At 48.6% G+C, this 7,853-nt stretch overlaps 1 protein-coding gene across 1 annotated transcript in view; it reads left to right on the plus strand.

Moving 5' to 3' along the window:
- Window positions 1–7,758: 7,758 nt before the first annotated feature.
- NEUROG1 (neurogenin 1) overlaps window positions 7,759–7,853 on the plus strand; it is a 1,395-nt gene continuing 1,300 nt past the window's right edge. Inside the window, exon 1 of the mRNA XM_026047695.1 lies at window positions 7,759–7,794. The gene's annotated coding sequence lies outside the window, so the exon portion shown is untranslated. The remainder of the gene's footprint in view (window positions 7,795–7,853) is intronic.

The raw sequence follows: 7,853 nt of genomic DNA on the forward strand, positions 1-7,853 counted from the left end.
TAATCCCGGAAGCTGCATCTTTTGTCTTCCCCCTCGCCCAGCATTTTTGYCTCATTATTGCCCACTCCATTGTATTGCATAAAAATACTCCCCCGTTGCCGCTGCCTTCATAACTGCACCACTTACCCTCCTCCTTGGGGTTTCTTCTGCTTCCTCTCTAAGTCTACAAGACTTGTCGCTTTTGCAAACAWGCTGAGGAAAGCAAACCAGCCCAAAACTGCCTAAAGCAGCAGGCTCACTATAAGAGTTGGCAAGAACTAAGGTGCACGAGCACACTGAGGAAAAATAGCACCAAACATCCCTCCTTGGAGCAATAATTCCCAGTCAGTGCTGCTCTTCCACATCCCAAATGGATTTTTCCAAGGGCTGCATCCCATGGAGCAGCGCACAGGGCTGGTCTGTGGAGCAGGAGGAGGGTCTCTTGGCATGGCCTTTTTCCAAAAAAATATAAAGGATTGGCACTAAGTGCCACGTGCCAAAATTAGCCAAGGGAGGAGGAAATCTGATGTCACCCAACACGTCAAACCCAAAGGTTCAATGGTACCAAGCAGCTACTGCACAGCAAGGTCTGGAAATAGCTGTCTAGAAAGCAAAACCCACCAAGACAGCCTTTCTTGCATTTTTCCTCCCCTTAGGCTTATCACACCTAGGAAATATTCTTAAAAGACCAGGAATAAAGACCATGGAGCAAAGGAGGACAGTGCAGCACGCAGAGGACTGTAGAAAATGACCAGAATCTCCGACAAGAGGTCCCCAACCCCAGGCTCTAGCTCTGGTGCACGGAGCGAGCAGGTGGCCGCGGGAGCCCTGGCTCCCAGGCCCTTTCTGGTCATGCCAGGACAGGGGACAGGGCCCTGTGACACCAGGCAGGACAAGGCCATGCCTGCCAAGGCAGCCAACTGCTTCAGTTCACCTTCCTTTTCCATCCTAAAGTTAAGGATGGAAGCCTGCAAACTGCCAGCTCCAAAATCAATTGGAAAAGGAATGGAAAGACATCGCTTTCCAGAAGAAAACCAGTTGTAACCCACACAAGAAGGACATAATTCTGCAGCAACTCACCCCCCACACAGTCTTAACACGGTACCGATGACAAGTCTTTTCTCCCATCCCCTTCCTCCTTACCTTTCAGGATGCTCCRCTTTCTGTAACGGGACCCCAGGCTGCACACAAGCAGCAACTGTCCAACACAGCTGAAGCTCCCAGTGAAAAATAATCCAGGAAATCAAGGGGAAAACAAAACAAAAAAACCTAACACACTAAAAAAAAAAAGGTTCTGAAACAAATAGAAGGTTTTTCTCCACTTCCTTGAAGCCGGATACCAGGATTTCCCAGCTGAGCCTCTTGCTGTAGGTTGATCAAACTCACCCCAAGCTGGGCTCCCAACCGTGGTGGAGGTTGACACCTTGTGGCTACTTGGATTATTTGCAAGCCGCAGAAACGGGTTTTTTTATTGCCAACAGCTGTGGGACTAGCTGCTCCTGTTCTCAGTTTAAGAACTAAATTCCCAACACCTGGTATTTAATAAGCGGGGCTGAGGGYACATGCTGGGGTCACCAGCAGGCTAAAGAAGATAAATAACATCAAATACTGAAAACTACATACATATATATAAAAAAGTCATATCCTATTCTCCTGAAGGGTTAGAGATAATTTTCACTAGATTAAAAATAATCAGGATCAAGACCTGCAGCACATTAAACCAGTTAAAGAAAATTTCAGTGCTTTGGGCTTTCATCCAAGAGGGTTAAAAAGGAAGGAAAGTCTTGATTCTAGAAAGAGTAATTCATTTAATTTTCCTATAAGCCTACAATTTACTGCACATTTCATATATGCTTAAATTAAAGAGAGAGGAGCAGCCCAAGATCATCCTCTGTGTGTGCTCTGGGTTTATACCCCAGCCTGCAGCATCAATATGTGGGGCTGTGCTGCTCCATCCTGGTTTGCCTTTATCCCGGGAGCTTTCAGACTGCTCCATACATTTATTTTGTATTTWTATATATATTTTTATATGCTAGTTAAACATAATTTCTCTGTTCAAAGAATGCAAATGTTAAGAGCTATATTGAACACATAATGCTAAGGTATAATACGGTGCAAAGCAGCCCAATTAAATGCACAGCCACATCTACACCACTGCAAAGTGCTCTTAAATTCCGGGGAGGAGAGCAGGTCATTAGGTTATTTGCTGTTTGCTTTTGATGAGTTTGTCTGAAACGCAAAATATGTTCTAAAAACTGGGGGGAAAAGTGTCAGAGCATCTCATTGCACTAACTGAAACATGTCAGTTCAGAAGGAACTACGTTTCATTTTGACATTAAAAAGAAAAAGAAATAAAAACAATAATTTTAAGCCAGACAATCTCTTCCCACACTGCCCAGACTCTAGTTTTATTCTTTAGCCTTCGAGCTGCAGAAATCCCTCCTGCACCCAGCGCTCCTCTCACTCCTGCTCACTCCCAACACTCCAAAACTCACCGCAGCTCCCACGAGAAATGGGAACACGCAGCATCCAGCCAGGAAAAGCCATAGAACACCAGGAGAAGCCCCAAGGGAAGCCTGGGCTTTGCTTCCCGCGGCAGAAACGCACCCGGGTGCTGGTGGCGCCAGCCTTGGGGTGTCACCCTCGGTCCTTGCAGGACAGGGACCGTTCCCGTGTGGGGCTCCCGGCCGCTCTCCCACATCCCGGCTCCTCTGGAGCGACTGCACCTGCCCTGGGGACACAGCTGGGCCCCCTCCAACCCGCCCGGYACCCTCCTTTGCACCAGATGGGGGCTCGGTGCCACCCAGGAGCTGCTCGTTTGGGGGCGAAAAGCTGGTCACTTTGGGGCAAAAAGCRTGTGTTTTGGCCCTGCACATCGATAGTTTGGAGTCTGCAGACTCCCCTTTTTTTATTTTCAATACAGGTTCCTTTGATGCCCGGGGAGAGGCATCCAGATGGTTTTTCAGGATGTCCCTTYATAGAGCACGGGAATAAAAGCTTCAAGCAAACCTCAGCACCGGGGAGCCTACCCTAAGGGTGCCTGGCTATGAAAATTGCTCCCTGCTTAGAAATACTTGGAATATATTAACATACTCTCTYTTTTTTCTCAATTTCAAATATATTTTCCTTCATTCTTTCACTCTCGTTTTCAAATATACTCTCATGTTTCGCTTTGGCTTGTGCCTTGKAACAGACAGGGCGAAACCTGAACTCCTGGCGCCCTGAGGGGACGAGGTTTCCATGCAGCCCCCCACAAAGCGCCCCGCTCGGGGGGTTCGACCCCCTCCAGGTGGTGCCGCTGGGGTTGGGGGCAGCGGGCGATGCCCCGGGCTCCTCCTGCCCTTCCCTCCCCGCTCGAACAGGGACGGAGAGGRGCAGATCTCCAGCGGGTGCGATGCTTGTACGCACAATGCCAGGGGAAGGGATTAGCCCAGGGATTAACATTTTAAAGTCCCTCACCAGACTTTCTGACTCAGAGATCCTCAGGCTGATAATCGCGTTAGTGTCTTTGAGATTACCGCATTATTACTAGGTCCAAATGAGAATTTAAGGTTAATTTAAGTTGTGGGGAGGCACCTGCAGCCCCCAAACACCCCAGGCTGCGGCAGGAGCCCCTTTGCTTTTTCCTCCTTTTATGTCAATATTCTCTTAGTTTCCCCAAGGAAGACTCGTGGAGCGCTTGCCCTGTCGCCTGCCTCCTCCTAATTCCCAGTAATTTATCCCGTATTAAAACTCCTTTAGGGAAGAATGGCCGAGGAGCAAACACCTGCTATGCAAATGGGAGCAAATCCGCGTGCCCCTGCGGCGAGGGCTGCTCCGGAGCATCCTCCTGCTTCCCGCACAGCGCCAGCCCTCCAGCCCTGCCACCTTAGCATTATTGCATTAAAAATGAGCATAGATTGCCTTAAATACATATATATATTGCATTGGAAAAAAATCCTAGATGATTTATTTACACAAAAGGTCTTTAAAGGCAAGTGCTCTGCAGGTACCCCGGCAGGGAGGATTTTGCCCACACCGCCACCGTGGTCGGTGCATTTTGGTTCTTCCTTTTAGGAGCAGCATTTGGGCTTCAATTAAGAAAACAGGGATCAACAAAAGAGGGGGATTGTGGGTGGGAGAAGGTGGATGGGGGGGAAAGGGGAAGAAACCCCCCTGTGACAACCAGGCACAGGGGGGACATCCCTGCGCCGCTCCAAGGGGACGTCCGAATCCCAGTTTTCCCGCAGGGAACATGCCCAGCACCAGGCAACCTGGCACAGGGTTATCCAAACCGTAGGAAAAGCGGCGTTTTTCCCAGGGGGGGATCCCTATGTTGGGGCGTGGGGGGAGGTGACGCAGGGAGCCCCCCGAGGGCGCTGGCGACTCGGGCGCCGGCGTCGCGTTCCCTTCCAGCGTCCCTCTAAAAGGAGCATCGATTTCCCAGCGCCGGGCGCGTGACTGACGTCCGGGCCATTATCCGCACAGACAGATTGTTTGGCCTGAAGATGCTTTTGTTTGGGCTCCTCATAAAAGGAACAAGTAAAACCCGCCGCCGGCGCGCACAAAACCGAGCCCTGCGCGCCCCAAAGCCGCGCGGTTGGTTGCAGCCACCAAGGAAGCGCTTGCAGGAGTCCCACAAAACTGATGCTTAGAAAGATGATATAAATAACCAGCATCCTCTCCCATGTGCCTCGAAAACCTCAGAAAGTGCTTTTTTTCCTCTTCTTTTTTTCTTTCTCTCCCCCTTGAATTCAGGGCGCATAATACCCCGGGAGCGCCAATAATTGATGTACGTTATAATTCTTCATTACCCGATCGGTAGTCTGGGAAAACTGGAAGAAAAGAAAATGCCAGAAAGTTATGGTAAAACTTAAGATGCGACAGAAGTAGCTTTCTTTGCTCACGCTGTGAGTGTTTGAATAAGAAGAATGTCCCGGCACTGTAACAAGCTAAAAGAATGAGGAAGACAAAGGATTTCGCGAAAAAGGTTTAGATAGAAGACAAGGCAAGTGAAACTGAAAGGAAGGGGGAAAAAAACCATTTACAATGGAACAATGCGGGTACTAATCGCTTTGATATATTATACAAACCCAAAGACCCAAAACATTGTGTAATTATTTATAAATGACTTCTCCACTCCTGTGTATAATACCGCAGAAAGAATAAAACGGCAGGCTACTCTCTAAACTATTTCTAAATAGACCTGGCTCAAAAGGAAGCAGAAGTGCTTGAAAAAAAATAATTAATGGTTGATTTTATGGTTGTCTCATTAAAACATTTTAATTACAACAAACAAAATACATTTGTGCTGGCCGGGAATAATCATTTACCTACTGGCCCCCCTCCCCTCGCAGAAGAAAGTGGCATCATCCCATGCGGGCGCGCGGGGAAGAAAGCGGGGCCGCTTTGGCAGGGCGGCCCGGCCAGGCCACCGCGGCGTCCCCGGGTGCCACCCGCGGCCGGGACCCCACGGGGGGCGTGGGGGGGKGTGAGGGCCACGGCGGTGGCTTTGGCCAGGGGGTGGCCGCAGCGTCGCGCCCGGTGTGCTGGCCGCTGCCTTAGCCCCTCTCAYCTCCCTCACCTTTTCTCCTTCCAGCTGCTCAGGTTGCATTTGATAGCACTGAAGATACAAGGAACACGGTGTAATACTGTCCCAGCCTGTMATATTGTCCCAGCCTGTCATATTGTCCCACCCTGAAATATTGTTCCACCCTGTGCAGGTTTTCAGTCTTCTCACATTAGTTTAAGCACTCCTAATCTGATGCAACATAATACAGTTTGGTGACTCCTGGTGTTAAGGCGCATCCTGCACCTACCTGAGCAGCTCTGACTTCCCAGCTTTCAGCTCGGGAGCAGTTTGGATCTGAACTAGTCACTGCAGGGCTCAGGAGGGACATCCTGACCCTCACTGGGGTCCTGTGCCCGCGCTCCGATACTGGCTGCGCTTGTATCAGTTCTGATAAGCTAATATCAAAGCTAATATCAAAGCTAATATCAAAGCTAATATCAAAGGCTGCGAATCAGGAAGACACCAGGAATACGCTTCGCATCAGGCAAAATCGAAGGTCCCCTGTTGATTTTGGACCATTTCTTTGTCCTGATCCCAGAAAACTTGAGGGAGCTTTTGCCGCTCACTTCCATAGCGCCAGCCCATAAGGTGTAGGAGCCTTTATCTCCAGCGACTGAATAATTTCTCTGCAAAATTAGTAGACTGTCTGCGATAGAATGGGCTGAATTATTCATCGGGAATAAATTATCCGAGATATGTCGCACTTCTTTCTGTTTGCGAAGGCTTTCTGAAACAATTCCGATTCTGTGAGCGCATTCGTTATTCATAAGTACTCGGTGAATAGATTATGCAAACAAATTTCAGCCTATGGCTTGTTTGTGAACCACTCACTTCAGGCCTCGCTATTCATGGCTGTGACTGATCACGGAGACACATGGTGCTCTCTCCCCTCCTTGATTGGAGCACCAACTTTTAAAACAAGAGAATAACAAATGACAAACTGCAAATGATGGATAAGGACTAATGAATAATGCGCTTTCACTGCAGACCTTCAGACAAGCGACMGGTTGTGCCAGTCAGTGAAACTCTTGGGAATCATAAACATTTTAATGAATAAACTATTGACTCGGACACCTAAACAAAAGGCAATAAAAGCGCGCTGGACAACAGCAGAGTTTATATTATTGCATGCAAAGTGCACCTTAACAAAAGTGCTAATGCATTTGCTGCTGTGCGCTTCCCTCAGCTTTAAGGTCCAGTTTCCTCAGCCTTTCTTGCCATTGGGGCTGGAATCTCTCCGAGGCCTCGGATCGTGCGGCCTCCAGAGGCCAGGAGCAACTTGGAGTTACTCCACAGGAACCACTTTCCTTCATTAGGTCATTTATATAAGTGTGGACCCCAAAAACATCCCCCTCGACGGCAGGACCCGTGATGCAGACGGCCAGTTGCCCCTGCAGAAGAGCAAGGCCGAGTCACCTTGTTCTATATGGTCACACTATGTGTTTAAGGTCTAAATATATATATATATATGAAGATGTCAAAGTGTAAAGCAAGCTGATAGGGACCCAGCTAGTCTACTAGAAGACTCTCTCTTGCATTGAGGGTAGTTAACGTGGATCACACAAGGCTTTTCGCATCGCTCRCTTTTGGGAGCCCTCCTCTAGGCACAAGGAAGGTGGTTTGTGGCAATTTGCTTGTCCCGGCTTCTCTCAAAGCAGGGTGGGTGGAAAAGTAGCAAGAATAACCCCGAGCAGGCAGTTCTTTGCTCAGGTTCAGGGTAAGAGTGTAAAATGCAGCAAGAAGGGCACTAGCTTCGGGCTGCCAACTCTCCCTGCTTGCTAAAGGCAGGGAACCACAGCAGGGCAAGAGGATCAACAGGTAGCAGGAGGGSAGATTCTGCAAATAAACAGGATTTTAGGTCTGTAAGTCTAAAAACAACAATCAGCGGATGATGAGGACCAAGGCTTTGGAGAATCCAAGCACCTGAGTGCTAACAASGGTGCTTCGTTACCATGCAGAAACACATGATGCAAAATAGAGACAGATGTCAGCATTACAACTTACTAGCCCCAAAGAACGCTGCATTTTCCCAAAGTTCCTTTAAATTGTGATACCTAGGGGCTTAGCGGGAGTTATGGGAACTTCACAGCAAAAGCAGTCCTATTCTTTGTGTTGCTTTTAACCCAGAAACAGAGAATTTTATCTGTGCACAGCAATAGGTTTATAAATTGGTGCCACTGGGGAGGTTTAGCCGTTTGTGCGCCTGCAAAATGTCAGGTGAAGAAGAGGTGCAGAACAGCTACGTGGTGTGGATCAAGTAACGTGTAAGGTGCAAGGGAAAGGGGGGAAAGGGGGGAAAGGGAAGGAAATCTTAAAAACGAAA

The sequence above is a fragment of the Nothoprocta perdicaria genome, unplaced genomic scaffold (genome assembly GCF_003342845.1).
Source record: "Nothoprocta perdicaria isolate Ctin4 unplaced genomic scaffold, notPer1 scaffold_5, whole genome shotgun sequence".
Lineage (NCBI taxonomy): Eukaryota > Metazoa > Chordata > Aves > Tinamiformes > Tinamidae > Nothoprocta > Nothoprocta perdicaria.